This window comes from Macrotis lagotis, chromosome 1, assembly GCF_037893015.1.
Source record: "Macrotis lagotis isolate mMagLag1 chromosome 1, bilby.v1.9.chrom.fasta, whole genome shotgun sequence".
NCBI lineage: Eukaryota > Metazoa > Chordata > Mammalia > Peramelemorphia > Peramelidae > Macrotis > Macrotis lagotis.
Genome location: NC_133658.1, coordinates 47,861,874 through 47,878,507, shown reverse-complemented (window position 1 = coordinate 47,878,507; position 16,634 = coordinate 47,861,874). Strand labels below are relative to the sequence as shown.

Below are 16,634 nucleotides of genomic sequence, written 5' to 3'. Positions count from 1 at the left end.
TCCTTCCTTCCTTCCTTCCTTCCTTCCTTCCTTCCTTCCTTCCTTCCTTCCTTTCTTCCTTCCTTCCTTCCTTCCATCCATCCATCCATCCATCCATCCATCCATCCATCCATCCATCATTTGTTTGTTTCCCCAACAGAAGGTAAACTCCTTGAATTAAGCGACTATTTTTGTCATGTCTTGGAAATATCCCCTAGGCACCTAGGTGGCACGTTGGATAGAGCTTGGTGTCTGGAGTAAAAATGAACCCATTTAACCCTGTTTGCCTCAGTTTCCTCATCTGTCAAATGAGTTCAGGAAGGAAATGGCAAAATGTTTCTTTGCCAGGAAAATCCTAAATGATTTTGCAAAGAGTCAAATAAATGAACCGTAAAAATTGGGCTTAGCAACGCACTGGGCCCTCAGAAATGTTTAATGTTTGCTTAATTAAATAGAATTGCATCAGTCCCTACAACTTGCTTAATGTAAGCATGAGTTCTAAAAATTTAGTAAATCTTGAATTCATTAATTACAAAACAGAGCAATAAAAGTCCAGTTGTTTTTGGATAAATGGAATAAATAGGAATGAAGCAAAAAAATAGCAAGAACAGTTTTTATTACATTTAACATAATTCCAGAGACAAAATAAATGTTTGTTTACTGAATGTTTGGGAGAGATAGATAGATAGAGAGAGAATTATCCCTTTTCAAAAAGCATGGAATATTCATTGAAATATCGCAATGGGAAGAAAACATTTCCCCAGAGCCTGAGCTCATGAAAATGGGGAGGGGGTGGCATTAATGAACTCCATTTTGCAACTTTCCCCATTACCATTCATTCCCATAATTACCACCTCTCATGCCTTATAGGGAACTTCTGGTCCAGGAAAGGGAGGAGAGATCTAAAGAGAATCACCCGACAAATCATTATTTGACCCAACTTCCCTAAAGTAAGAGACCAGAAAGTTGAGTCACATTAGTGGCTGGGGACTCCTTCTTGTGACCTGCTGCAAAATTGGATCCGACTTTTCTCAGGCAGCCGGATTAAACTCACACCTCTGATGAAATGTGCACACGGAGCAAGGCATATTTGACGACTGCCTTCTCTTTCTTTCTCTCCTTTGTTTTTCTTCCTTTGGAGGGATATTTCTTTATTGTCTGCTGAATTCATTTCACTCTGTCAATATTCTATAGAGAAATGGCAGGCATTCTATAATTTGGACTTTCACATAAATTCCTAATTTTAGTCATGGTACCAAAGGGTTTGTTTCCCTAAGCATGCATCTCCTTGGAAGCCCCATCCTTGTTTGAGGTCCCTCCTTGATTTTTCCCTTTGCCATAGGACAACTGACTCATTCCTTCTTTCATTCGAAAACTGTAGGTCTTTTTTTCTTTCCTACTTAATCTACAGTATCAACATTGAAATTCAGATTTATAGCTGGAAATTGATCTATTTGTAATATGAAAAATAAACAGCAGAACAGTTAGAAGAAGCTGGGGTGATATTCTTCCCCCTGCCTGTATTTTTCCTTTTCTGAACCTCTTGACCCGAGTTCCTAACAAGTGCTGTTCTCAAATTTTTCTGGCAGCATGTTATAATTGATAATAGCGTTTAAGCAGCACCTAATATCATCCAGCGTTGTGCAAAGTGAGCTGTCCTAGGATATGAGCTTAAAAAATTGCATTAACAGTTAGACAAAATGAAATTTTTATACTTGATTTGCTCATGGTTGGACGGATGCAACCAAACACAATTTGAGCTGTCATTTTGCAATGGGGAAAAAATATGCAACTTTGGAATGTTTCAAATGAGCCCAATATTAGATTCTATAACTCAGAGTGACATGGGAAATACTATTTGCAACATGATTGGTTCATTAATATTTGGTAATTGCAGTCCATCATTTTAAGGGGGAAATAAAACGTAAACAAATGTTTCCAACATCCAGTCAGTCACTGTTTCTGAAATTGCCACCACCAGGAAAGGTTTGGGAGTCGGAGGATGTGTGTATTTGGAAGCTTCTATTCCCCACCCACCAACTCCCTCCCCATTTTCATTTTGGAAGAATAATTTTCATCATAAACCAACATGTCAGACAAAGCATCTACATTTTTAAAAAATATTATTTCACGATTTTCCACATGCACATTTGATGTAAACCCTGGAGGTGTATTCCCTGAGTACCTATTACCTCCATTTTAGGGAAATTACATTAAATTATTAGTGACAAATTTACTTGTCTGCCAATGTATTTTTCTGGAATTTTACTACAACATCAATACTTGGCTGTTTTATACGGGGCCCTCATTTACCTGTCTTTGAAGGCAGCCACCCCTTTGGGAGCTCCATCTGTCACTAACAGGAGCCAGAACAATCTTTAAGTTTAACATTCACAATTTTGAATTAGAGAAAGGGCTATGTCTCCCTTTTAAGAGGTAATGTGCCCTTTGGAATTTTACAATCTGGCAACTTGTTTTTCAATCTAGCGTCTCACTTTATGGGGAGGGGGTAAATGGGAAGCACCATCACGTTCACCACCCATTCCTAAACAATGGGCACTGGCCTTGGACATGAAAGGGGCCCAGCAGGAACTGATCTCCCAGGGCAGGAGCTTAGATCTTCAGACTCCTCTGGGTGTTTATTTTAGGGAAATGTATGTGCTCTCCTTCCTCTGTGAGTCACTGCCCAAGGACAGATTGCCCCAGATGGTTTTCGAAAACCAAGTGGAGTAAACAAGTGTCAGATTTAGTAGAAAAGTTAACTATTCTTTGGATTATAGAATCATAGATTTGTCGATGATACTTTTTGAGCTCATTTAGTTCAATTCTTGCATTTTTCAGTTGAGGATCCAGAGAGGCTAAGTGACTAGATTTGGTGTAAGGAGTGAACTCCTTGAAGGAGGGATTCTTCACCTGGTCTCAGGGTCTTTACATCACAGATTGCATGGAGTCTGTGAACTTAGATGGGAATATACATATATATATGTGTGTGTATATATATATATATATATATATATATATATATATATATATATGTAGTTTACTTGGTCATCTTAAGTGTTTTATTTTGCACATTTAAAATATGATTTTGTCAAGAGGTCCAGAGATTCAGTAGATGGCCAAGGAGATCCAGGACATACACAAAACGTAAAGAACCTCTGCCTTAGAGGACATCAAGTTTACCCTTACATTTTAAAGATGATAATAAAATAGCTTGTGTTTCTATGGTTCTGTAAATACACACTTTAACAAGCATTATATCAATGGATTCTCACAATCCTAGGTAGTATTATTATTATATTATTTTTTAGAAGAGGAAACTGAAGCAGACAGATGTGATTTGCTCAGGGTCCCACAGCTAGTAGGTAGCTGAAGTTACATTCGAATTCAGATCTTCCTAACTCTCCAGGTCATATGTGCTTCACTATTCGCCATACCACTTAGCTGCCTATAATGAGGAAAATGAAACCAATAGAGGCAAAGTGGTTGGTCCAAGTTTGCATGGTGGAACACAGCCAAGGGGAAGGTTCAAATTCAGATCCTTGTCTTCAGATCCCAAACACTTCCCACTGGATTAGACCTTTGAAGGAGCTGGGTATACAGAGGGAGAGTCTGAGAAGCAATGTCCACCTGGGAGACAGAAACAAAAGGAAGATTAAAAATAGATTAGCGAGAATGTGAACTTCAAAAGAAACACTGCATTTTTCTCCTTTTGCTTCAGTCATAGAATCTTTGTCCATATAAACTTCATTGAAACCCTTTCTCTTCCATTCACGGCTTTATTTCCCATGACTTGCTATTGTTTCTTGAGTTTACTAAGTTCTTCAGGGAAAGGCTCCACTGGAATCCAATTGTAGAGCTGGACCTTTTTTCCATTGGTAAAGCTTCTTAACCCTCTCTGTCAAAAGCAAACAAATAAATAAAAAAATGAAGCCTCCCCCCCCAAAAAAAAATACACTTCTCCATTGTGGATGTTGAAACATGGGGTTAAAGACTATCTGGGTCTTTCTTGAGCTTTGCTGATTTCAACTGCCATAGCTCTATTCAGGAATCCATTCAACTCAAAAGGTCTCAAACTTTGGAGAGTCTTTACATATCTTCTTCCATTCTCTCACCAGCCACTCATCCATTATAAAAGGTTCCTCTTTTTCTTTCTTTTTTTTTTAATTGACAACCATTTGGATTGAATTAGCTAGAATGACTGTCTCAACTGACCCAAATTCACTGGATAATTGTTACCTTTTTCTAAGTCTCGGCAAGTCTGACCTTAATTAAAACTGTATTTTGCCAGAGAACAAAATGATTGCTAGAGGGGGAGACCATATGAATTCCGACCTTCGTTTAAGGTGGAACACTTGTAGTAGTTGAAGACAGATTGTTAATGATTTCCACCACCCCTCCCTTCAGTATTTTTATCAAGACCTAAAAGTTTGAGAGGTCTGATAAATCTATGATAAGAGAATAAGTAAATCTTTAGGATGGATGAAGCCTTCTATCACTAAATCACCCAAGTGAGGATATGAGATAGAGAAACTAAGAAGAAATCAGGAGATATGTTGAAAACAGAATTTTTCATTTTTCTTCCTTGCCTATCCCTCTTGCCAATTTATCTCCCCTTCTTTTATAATTTTGAGAGTTAGAATACCTGAAAATGTTTATTGTAAAAAGTTACTTGGACAATTTGAGAGTCATGCATGTAGTATCTTGTGCTCTTTGGAGAACAGATACTATAAAAATCTAAGAAATAACAAATAATAAATAAAGATGAAGCCAAAACACCTTTGGTCCTTAAGGCATTGCCTTCTCTTAATGAGAAAAATCACCTTCTGAGAAAAGGAAGGGAAACTCTCAAGAAAGTCTGGCAATACAAAATGGTCCATGGGCTCTATCAGTATTGGCAAGTCATGCACTGTGGGGACATGCAAATGTATTCATACCAGAGAATCTTTATTCATATAAAATGTTTTAGAAATGCATGGCCTGTCTTAACAGTTTCAAGATCTTTGCCACTATAACCCCACAGGCAGCAGCTAAAGTCTCATAACTCTTCTGAAGCAACTAAAAATTCTGTGAAATAAAGGAAAATTTGGGGGGGTTGAGTGGAAATCATTCAGTGGAAAACCTTTTGGTTGGTTGCTTTTTTTTATAATTTATTTACTGCTCTCCAAGCAAAGTTTGTGATTCATATTTGAAGTTAGTGCTTCTATTTATAAATTGGAGCCAGTCAAACAGATATAGGTTTCCCTAGAGCAGAGGTCTTCAAGTAAAGATTGAAACTTATTGGGGTTGCTAAAATGGTATTTCAATTTGAAGTCTAGGTCAGCCTACATAGCTAATGTGGTATCTCCCAATTTTTACTTACTTCCATGGATGAAACCAAGCATTTTTTGTTCAAACATATTCCGTTGTTGTTGCCTTTGTGAGACACTAAACAGCAATTCAAAGAGTTTAGATACAGTCACTGGAAAATAAGAATTCCTTGTGTAAGCAACTCATCAACAAGTATTGAGTGCTAACCTGGTACCCAGGTGTTGGGTAGACACAGAAGTACTTACCCTCTAGAAATTAACAGTCTAATTAACACGTGAACCTGGAGTGTACGAGCAAGACAATATTTTGTGGACTAAATTTTATGAGGTAGCCAGAAGACATGGCCCCGAAAGTTTTCCAGGCTTAACAAGGCAATGATGAAGAGGAGGGAGCTTCCCTAATAACAAGAATAACAAAAGGGAAGGGAAGAGGTGTGATTGAGCATGAAATGTTTGTGGGAGAGGGAGGAGACTGCTGACTCAAGAGAAGGATGCCCAAAGGAAAATGAAAAGAACAGGCATGTAGAATGGACACCGATTATGGAGGGTGCTGAAATCAGGGAAATGGGTTTTAGACGTGGTGTGATAGAAGGTAAAAACACTGCAAGAACATTGTTCCATGAAAGGGGGAAAAGGTTAAAATGTTGATAAAGAGACACTGACTACCATTTGGACAAGTCTTCTTTAAAATATCAAATAGTACCAATTTTTATCTATTCTACTTGAAACAAACTGACAAAGAATGGAATGGTAAAAGTTGAGTCATTATTCTTAATCCTTTCGTAATTTCTCTCTTCTCCCTGACCTCTCTTACATAGATATAGATTAGATTAGATACAGGTAGAGATAGAGACAGAGACAGAGACAGAGACAGAGATAGAGATAGATGCATAGCCACTATTATCATGACCAATTTTATGAATGGAAAAAATGGAATCTACAGTTACCAAAGCTGTGATTTCAGAGGTGAATAAAATAATACTTTATCCTAGAACAAATTATTTCCCCCTCCATAGTGTGCCACACTGTCTGAAATTGTGCCATTATAAGTCCATTCCTTTAGCAGCACCCTCTACCTGTATCTTCATTTAAAATGTAAATAGCCTTAGGAGAGTAACAAATTATTATAAAATGAAGTCATGTATGAATTTGTTTATCAGCCTTGCTTTCATAGGGGTGAGATTAAGAGCGATGCTACTCCAGGGATGAAGATAGATGGATATGGTACTGTTTGTAAATATTGGTACTTTCTTAAGAATAGCTCTAACTTACTGTATAATTTCTCTCCTACAATAGTGAGGCAGCTGGTGGCACAGAGGATAGAGTGCTGATCCTGGAGTCAGGAGGACTGTAATGAAACTTGGATTCAGATACACACAGCTATGTGACCCTGGGTAAGTCATTTAACTTATGCTTGTCTCAGTTTCCTCAACTGTGATGTGGAAATAATAATAATAATAATAATAATAATAATAATAATAATAGTATCTACCTCCCACAATTGTGTGAGAATCAAATGAGATATGTATCTATATCTATATGTCTATATCTATACATAATTGGTTCTATATAAATGCTTATATGTTTCCCTTACCCCAGTAGTCAAGTGGGAGCCTTGTACCTTCTTCCATTTGAAATACACTCTATTAAGGGGACAGTGGTAGCAAGTTTTAAATATGTCTAGAGGAGGTAAAGATAGTAAGTGGAATGGAATCCATGCCATACAAGGATGAGTTGAAGGGTGTTCTCTGAAACAAAGAGATGTTAGGCTAGTTATCAAATGAGATGATATTTTCAAAGCACCTCATAAATAGTGAAGTACTATATAAATGCTATCTATACATTCTGTTTGACAGAACTAGGAAAGCTCAATGAATAAAAGTTTCAGAGGAGATGGATTTGGGACTTGATATAAGGAATACTCAGCCTAACAATTGTTGCTCCCTGAAAGTAAAAAGAAGTTATTTCCAGACTTTTTTGGTTTGGCCCTCACTGGAGGTTCATGTGGGAATCTGAATGACCACTTATCAGTGATATAGAGGGAATGCTTGGATTGGACAAGGTGATTTCTTGAGTCTTTTCCAATCCTGTAACATCTGTGAATGTTAAACAAGAGGTGGGCAAATAAAGGCTATGGAACCTAACCAGTTATGAAAAAAATGTCTATCCAACTCATTTTATTTTGTACTTTGTATTTCATCCTGTATAATGTGCCTGTTTTAGTATATGTTTTTTGTATATGTGGTCAGATCTAGTGTTCCAATCATGGAATACAGTGGGAATCTATCTTAATTGAATACAGCACCCAGCATCATGCTGTGAAACCAGTAGGTACTCCAGAATATTAATCAATAACGATGATGATCATAGTCCTAACAACCTTCGGGTCTGGGGAGAGCCTTAGATAAAAGGAACTGCCCTAAATGCAGAGTGCTATAATGACAATCATTATCCATTGAAGAATAGAACTTAGAAGGTACAGTAGGTGCCTGGTTGTAATAAATTCATTTGGTAGCCAGAAGGAGCCCTATGGGTTCTGTGGATTTTCAGTTATGAGTGATCTGACAGTATCTGAGCATTAGTTAATGGTTACTTTAAAAGAAGTGGCTCTATTGTCTCATAGGCTAATGTGTGGAGCCCTGAGAAGTTCACGGGCAGTGCAGCCTTGAGAGTCAAAGAAGTATGACAAGAACATTATTTAAGACACCCAAGTGGGCCAGTGTGAATGGAAGAGGGTAGCATCTGCATAGTTGGAGGAGGTCTCGGCTGTCCTCTTGCCCAGAAAATATTTCATTTTTAATGATGGCCATAAGATTTTGTTTTCTTTTTAAAGCAGGGCAAGACTTTTAGTAGATTCCTATAATAAGATTTCCTAAAAATGAACCACTCTCGAATATTTTTCCCCTTCCAAAATGTTCCCAGCCAAGACAGTGTATTTTACTAATAATGGCTAACTGATTTTCTCCACTTCGTTGTCAGCAATTTTACACAAAGGCATTGTTTGTTTGGGCATCTAGATCTCATCTATAATCTTTAAGCAAACTGTATCACTGCACATCCTAATAGACTTTGCCATGGTGGATGAGTGTTCTGTTATGATTTCTTACATGATATATCCATGCTATAGACTTAGGGAACTCCATGTCTGATCCAAGGCTATTGTCATTCTTTTCTTTCATTTAGTACATAGCTAATTACTCTGTATATAGACTCATACAGTGTATATTCACTGGTATGTCTCTGAATAACTTCTAGAATTTCCTTCCCGTACATCATCTAAAGTTTCAGGGTATTTGATGTACTCATTCTTTTTTTTTTCACCTTGGCTCTTTGTCAGTCCTGGATGAGGGAGTCAGCAGCCTGAATGGTCTCTTGCTAATTTTCCCATTTTGTAGGCAGCCTATCTTATTATGAATTACAACTGATGCTGTAGTCTTTCTCCCAGTTGCAGGGGTTACCTTTCTTTTCTTTTCTTCCTTTTTTTTTTTTTTTTTTTTTTTTTTGCTGTTGTTGTTGTTAAGATGGAGGAAAAAGATGAGTTTGGTTTTTCAACTGCAAGGACTTGCTCTGTGTGTATATGCTATTTACAACAGCCCTCCGACCCCCTTCACCTAATCTCTCGTTTCAGCTCAAGATGGAGGGTTTATGATTAATACAGTTGATGCAGAAAATGGCCGATTGCCTGGCTTCTTTTAAATATATCATGCTCAGTGCACACAGCCTCTGAGCATCAGTTAGAGAAAGAAATGACAGCAGACTTGACCTTTCTCTCTGAATCTCATGTGGAAAAGGGGAATTAGCTTGATGTAATAGTACCTGAACTTCTTTTAACTGACTGCTTTCCCCTTTTGGAGGCAGGAATGCACCTTAGAAATGGAAAATCATCTCCTATTTGTGTGTTGTTTACAAACTTTAGGCTTTGTCATGATATTAACCATAATGTGCCTATATTAAAAAAAAAAAGAATTAACTGGGACAGTCCTCAATAACATCCAGACAAGTTTTGGAAGAATTGGACATGATTCACATTTTGTTTTGAGATGCATACTCTAAGGAATCACTGAATTTTGCAGAGGTGCTCTGGAGAACACAGGAACAAAAGGTCTGATGGGGAGGTGTGAGTTGTAAAGAGCTTTAAATTGGCTTCCATGTAACTGGAAACCAAATAAATGACTATGGAAAATACACAAGGAGACCTAGCTGGTTTTTCCAGAATTGCCAATTACTGGCATTAGAAAGTGTAATATGCATGGCCTATACCTGAAACAGCTGTGATTGATACAGAATTTACCCAATCATATTGTTTCCGTGTCAGCTGTCATTAGCCTGTGATCAATTACCAAGATTTTGGACCAACTTGAATGAAAAGTAAAAACACATTGTTAGCACAAATTTCATCAAGTAAATATGCCATACACAGAAATATATTATCTCTGACCTCTCTGACATTTTCAAAATGTTTAAAAGCTGAAGTTAATTCTTTCTGATGTCCTTTCATCTTTAGTTGACAACAGAGAAACCTGGAGCGGTGACAGCCCTTGTCAAGTGGGGCTGTCTTATCAAAAACAATACCCTCCAGATCTTTCAATCCAAATATTCTAATCTAAAATAATTGCATTTAAAATTTTCATGTAGCTTTTATGTGTTTTTCCCTCTTGAACTATTCTTAGGTGAAAAATATAACTCTTCATTCCTTTCCAAGCTTTAGATTTTTAATATTATCCACAAAAAAATTCTTGTACAAATAAAAATATGGATATTAAAGTGATTACAAAAAAACCCAGCAACAACCCTGCAGCTTGAGTGAAAAAACAGATTTGTTTTGCTGTTTTGCTCCCTTCCTATGTAAGGCTTTTCCATACTTCTTTTATTTGTCTCAAAATGTTCAGGATCTATTTTTGCAGGTTTCATTTGCCCTTCCGTCTCCATATCATTGTGCCACATCCCTGTACTCCTTGTACTCAAGCGGAGCAGCATAAAAATTTTTCTTTGCTTAGGCAGCGTCGTTGATCCAGGATTTGGCTCTGACGTTGGGTTTTGAATCATCTGTTGAGTATTCAGAATTATAACACTGTCTTTTAGCCGTATTTTCTGAGCTGCTATTCACAGTTTGTGCAGTGGAAGAGACTACTATAATTGACATGTGCGATTAAGCAGATAGAGAATTTATCACATTTCTGGCATTGTATCTCCAGTTCCTTGAAGACTTGCTGGCTAATAGATTTGAAACCGTCTCCTCACCAGTTAACTGGCCTCTTTTAGACTGGTTACTGACAACATAAAGGAGGAATTTAAAATTTTCATTTTGGAAACTTTTAATTTTCATCATTGTGACAAGACAGATACCCAGGGGTTGATGTGCTCTGTGCAAAATGAATGTCACTCCGGGCTGACCTGCAACATACTTGGCTATTACTGACCCTGGGATCCCTCCTTTTGTCCTGGTCCCATCATTCTCCTTCATGCTCCTAACAGTTCTCAAGTCACACAAGCCTAAATCTCCAGTTCCCTGTTCCCAACCCCTCTGTGTCTTTCCCCAGTCTCCCAACCCCATTTCTCATCCTGTCTCCCCCTCTCCTCCACGCTTACCAAAAAGGACTAAATTATTTGTTTTAGGTTGCTATTTGGTTGTTATTAAAATGGACCAGATTCCTTTCCCCTTCTTATCAGGTAAGGAAGGCTTCCCCACCTTCCTCCCCACCCCAAGTCCTTTTCTTTCTAGGCCATTAATAATTGAAGGTACCTGATCCAAGTTAAAAAAAAAAAAAGTTAAAATGGATCCTTTAAGATCTGGTCTGATTTAAGCCCTAGACAAAGCAATAAAAGTGGAAATGTCTATTTTTCTCCAGTGGTAGCTTTTCTTTGAGATATATGGTACCTGTAGAGTCATGTTTAGGCCCTTCTTTTAGTCTTCACTCAAATTAAAAGGGAAGAAAAGAGGCCCAAATGGCATCTCCATCTTTCAGAAAATGGTGTATGGGAAAAGTGGAGGGGGGGGAGGCATGAAACAGAGCTGGAATCTTGATAGAGGATTGCATTTCAGAACAGGAAACCTGACCCCAGCCTCAAAACTCAGGTTGATTCTGGATCATCTATGGGTATAAAGCAGAGGTAATGCCTGCTACCTTACTTAAGGAAAAGTAATAATTTGAGCCAAATGCTGTCATATGAAGATTGGCCAAAAGGACTACTGACCAATTTGTGAAGCTACTTTTTAATCCTGAAAGCTAAATAACAAGAACCTATCCTTTCAGATGGGAAATAGTCCTAGGTGCTTATTAATAGACTTGTTGAAATGCAAAACTGGGTTGAAAGTCTTTTGTTTCCACTGTTACTTTATCCTCCTTCCCCATGAGATGGTAAAAATAACTTTAAGGCTTTCTAGACACTAGGACACTATATCAAGCCCCAAATGCTATTTGTCTTCAGCTTACAAAATGGAGGCACAGTGAGCCAATGCTTGATCTTTGGATCTAAGAAAAAGTTCTAATGAGAAACAGCCCGTGTGCTGAGGGCGTCAGAAAGGTTAGGGTCAGATCCCAGAGGCTGATTTTATTAGGACATTAGTGGTGCCGTGACCGAACCCTCCCCCTGCCACACTCACACACACACACACACACACACACACACACACACACACACACACAAACACACAGTCCTGCAGTGTTTCGGCAAGATTAATGGGTACGGCATTATTTACACAGTGCCAGGTCCAAGTTGTACCAAATGAAGGCGTTAATCATGGATGCTGCATTTAGCCAAATTGGAATGTGGAAAAACTGGTAGGATGAGCTTGGTTAAAATAAAACAAATTTTTAAAAATGAATGAATGAATGAATGAAAGATATAAAAATAAATTAAATTAATCAAAGAATAATTAATATTTCATCCAAGATCCTCACCCTGTACAAATCCTTAGAATGGTCCTGGAAATGTGGCATTATCACTCTGGAAAACCAAGTCATCCCAAGGCTCGTCCCATAATAATTCCTGGAACATCTTACCTAAATAGCGGAAAAGCTTCATTTTTTATTTCTCCAAATGGGATTTCATATGTTTGAAAGTTGAATTCTTTTCCTAATAATTGCTGTTTGCTTTCTATTTACACCTGAGTTTGACTCTGGATCCAGGCACCTGACTCTCAATATCCATTCCTCTTCTTTTATCTCTACTTCCTCTCCCTTTCCTGATTTCATTTTTAAAAATATTTTAATCAAAATAGATAAGGGGTCACTCTTTTCTCTACCCAGTCACCCAAGTTTTGTTCAAGTTTTGACTATAATAAAAAATAAATCTGAGGAATTTCAAATTATTCTGTCTCACTTAAAACAGGAGTTTTAACCTAGAACCCTTTGGCAGTCTGAAAACCCATGGACCCCTTCTTAGAATCATGTTTTTTTAATGAATAAAATAGTAAATAGGATTACAAAGGACATGTTGAAATGTAGTTGTCACAGTATGTTTTAAAATAAGGTTTATGCCTCTCTGGTGATGAACCCCAGATTAGTGGCTTCCATTTGCTCTGTACTTGAGGAAATAGGAGACTTGTCTGGGTTCCAGTACAGTCAGTTCCATTTGACTGACATCCCCAAAAAAGGAGATTCCTCTGAACAAGAGATTGTAAGCTTACCTGAGACTTCCTTAGACAGGCAGAAAATGTTGACAATATAAATGTAGGTTTTAAAAATTGAAATGATTACCCATATCAGAAATCTCTATAATTTTTCCCTTTAATCTTTCTGAATATAAATGATATTTCTTTCTTTCTTTCTTTCATGGTGGTTTCCAAATCTTAAAATATAGAAATCAGACTCTCTCCTTTTACCACTTCATTAGTCTTATTAGACTTTAATTTTTTTTCCCTTTGCAACTTTTATTCCCTTTTCATCTCCTTAACACATTAATGTTGTGGATCTTATTGAAAATGTAATCCTTTTCCTTTTCTCACCTTCATCTTGACACTATTTGGTTTTATTCGTTTTATATATTTTGACTTTCCTATTTTGAATCTTTATCTCAGAATTTTCTTCTTTCTTACTCATTATTGTTTGTTCTCTTTTTACTTTGTTTTTCTTTTTCTCTTTCTTTCTTCCTCTCTTTCCTTCTTCCTCTTTTCTCTCCTCCTCTCTTTGCTTCTTTCTCTTTCTCTCTCTTCCTCTCTTTCCTTCTTTTTTTCCTTTTCTTTTCACCAAAGCTGAAGGTCTTGGAATTTTCTTTAAAAAGCTGCAGTAAACAGTCATAGGATTTAGTCTTTGTTTTCATTTCCCCCCCACATTTCTGGTGAAATTGCAAAGCAATATTCAACAGAGGCTTCAAAATGAATGTCTGTTTTTTCTTCATGCAATTAATTGCATTTAACATTTGAAAATGTTCCCATTCTTTTCTAAGTCAGCTTATGGGGCAGGGATCCTCCTTAGCTTAAAGGTTCTTATTTACTAATAGATGATCAAATCTTTCAGCACCCTTTGCACCCCTTTTGCCCCCAAACACAAATGCATTCCTTTTTGGGAAAGGATGCAAGAAGCTTCCCTTTCGTTCATTTGTTATTTGAAACTAGAAAAGCTACTAAACGTGATCAAATAGAAATCTTAAAACATTCGGCGAACCCCATTCTGTTTTAATGCATAATTTTCCTATTACAGCCGCATGTTTGCACCTCTAGAGTTAAGGTCACGGCTGCGTTTGCATTATAAACCCTTTTTTCAAGGGTTTATAATGCAGCTGCTTTTGTTTGCTCAGGACTGAAGCTTGCCTCACGAGGTTTCAATTCAAGAGAACAGCTTTTGGGGGACTGAGTATCCTTTAACGAAATTAAAAATTTTAAACACCACCTTGCCCTTTTAAGACATTATTGCAGGTGTCCAAAGCAGATGGAGGAATTTCCCCAGAACAACTTTTAAAATATTTATTTCATTTTTAAAAATTGTCTTTGGTTTACAAAGAAATTTGTAGCACATTTGGTTCACAAGGAATTCTAATTGCTTTAGTTAGTTTTCAAATCCAAATATTTTATTTTGAAATTTGCTGAAGAATTATTACCAGGAAGATATCCTTACAATGAAAAATATTGCATTGATATGGCAAACAAGATAGTAAAATCAGAAACTGCTGGACCTTGAGAGGGGTTTTGAATATGGCTATTTTAAGAGAATACATTTCTGAGTAAGCACTGAAATGGTTTTTTAGGGAAAAACATAAGCATTATAGATCGTGTTTGCTTTCTTCAAAACAAAAATAAGTGCATACAAAATTGATTTAAATTATTAAATGCAAATCGTTATTAAACAAAATACAAAATTAAAGAATCCATTTAAAACATAAAATGTTACAAAACCTACTTTAGCTCTCCTGGAATTGCCTAATTGTACTAATATTTTTTTACTGGATAATTTTAAGTTGTGTTTTATAATTAGTTTGTAGAATAGAATATAGTTATTTTAATAACATCATTATATTTTGCACTTTAGTTTTTATTTTCTGTGTATATAATTAAAGATGGCTTATTTTTTCAATTCATATTGCTATGAAAAGATGAAGGAAATCAAATGCAAAATATTATTAATGAATATTATATTTTAAAGTCTTTGATTCACCTAGAAATAGCTCATTCATTTCCTTTGCAGTATTTTCCAAACAATTTCATTTTACTCTAATTTAAAAAAAAAATTGATCATGAACTCTTTGCAGTTAGGGACTTGGTTTTACCTAGAGTATATTTATCCCTTATAGCACCTACACAATGCTTCAAAGCAGGGGCTTAGTGTTTGTCAAATTAATGCATGACTTGCCTACACAGAGCTAAGGTAGGCAATGGTCTTTGGTAGCCCTCATTTCAAGAACATGAAAAAACAAAAACTATCTTCTTCCCCAAAAGAATCTGTGTGTGTGTGTGTGTGTGTGTGTGTGTGTGTGTGTGTGTGTGTTTATGTATATATGTATGAGTGTATGTATGTGGGGGGGTTGAAGTTATGCATGGGTGGATGACCATAGATTAAATAATAAACAGCAACAAAAAAATTTAATTTTAATTTATTGAGATTTAACACCATGAACAGGCAAGGGGCAATCCTGACTTCATGAGCTAGCTGTATGTGTGTCTCCATCTGCTGATGAAAGGCAATGAGAAAATGGTTTAAGCAAAACTTCCATCCAGACCTTTCCGAATGACTCAAGGGTTGGCGTGGCTTTCCAACCCACTAAGCCCAGAGCTTCTTAACCTAGAGTTCATGGACCCCAAAGGGATCTATGGATAGATTTCAGGAAGTCCAAGAGCTTAGATGGGGGAAAAATGAGATCTTTATATTCACTGTTTTCTAAGTGAAATTTAGCATTGCCTTCGATTATTTTAAACATTATTCTGAGAAAGGGTCCATAGGCTTCACTAGACTGCCAAAGGGGTCCTCAACACACAAAAGGCTAAGGACACTGCTCTAGTCCCATTTAAAAAAATTGCTTTCTAACTTAGAGTTTATCAAAGTAAGAATCTCCTTTGCTAAAAGGCAAGAATCATAGAACTCAACTAGTGTTGTAAAAAGATTTTTTTCTTAAATTCCAGAGTGTGATATTCTACTGGGATCGCTAACATTCCTTATATATCAAGCAGGTGGTTGCATTTAGAGACTAGGTTTTTGGTAAAGGGTATCTTTGACTCAGATGCACTATAAATTCAGTATCTATAGAGGAATGAGGATGATCATTTGGTAAATTTAGCACTAACAGATTTATTCTTCTATCAGGTGTTTCAGTTAGCAAACTGATGGGACTAAGTGTTTGTTTTTCCTATGGGTAAACAAAAAAAAGCCTCTGAGTGCTTTTATTCTTGGAAAAGTGAAACATTGTCAGGGAAAGACAAGGAAAGGAAACAAATACATAATGTTTTATATGTGGCTGTAGATGCACCCACACAATCCTATATGTTTCTCCCTTTCATAGTCACATATATGTGAAACCAAGAAAGAGATGATAATAATGGGGTTGTGAAATCATCTCCTCTTTGAGGAAAAATGAATTGACTGCTCCAACCCTCACTATATTTTACCATTCCCTCCATAGGTTTCTTCCTCCATCCCAAAGTTAGTGTTATTGAATTATATGCAATGGAGCTCTGAAAATGGGTGCTTTGTTGCCTAGCAGAGAATTTACCAAACTGATATTTAATTTTCCTTTAAATAGTGGGGCAGGACATGTGCCTTTGTATCTGGAAGTAGGAAATCTGATTTAAGTGTTTTGATTTACAAAAGAAAATTAAAGGGAAATGCATATGGACATGGGCAATAACTTTTCCTAACAGTGTTCCCGCACCTAGTCTCAATACATATTTACAAATTTTAAAAACTTATTTGCACA

General features: G+C 36.7%; 1 long non-coding RNA gene across 1 annotated transcript in view; it reads left to right on the top strand.

Moving 5' to 3' along the window:
- The window catches only part of LOC141513278 (uncharacterized), a 545,077-nt gene that overhangs the window by 46,694 nt on the left and 481,749 nt on the right, over nucleotides 1–16,634 (top strand). The window contains exon 2 of the long non-coding RNA XR_012475754.1: nucleotides 6,585–6,682. This is a non-coding gene — a long non-coding RNA (uncharacterized LOC141513278). The remainder of the gene's footprint in view (nucleotides 1–6,584; nucleotides 6,683–16,634) is intronic.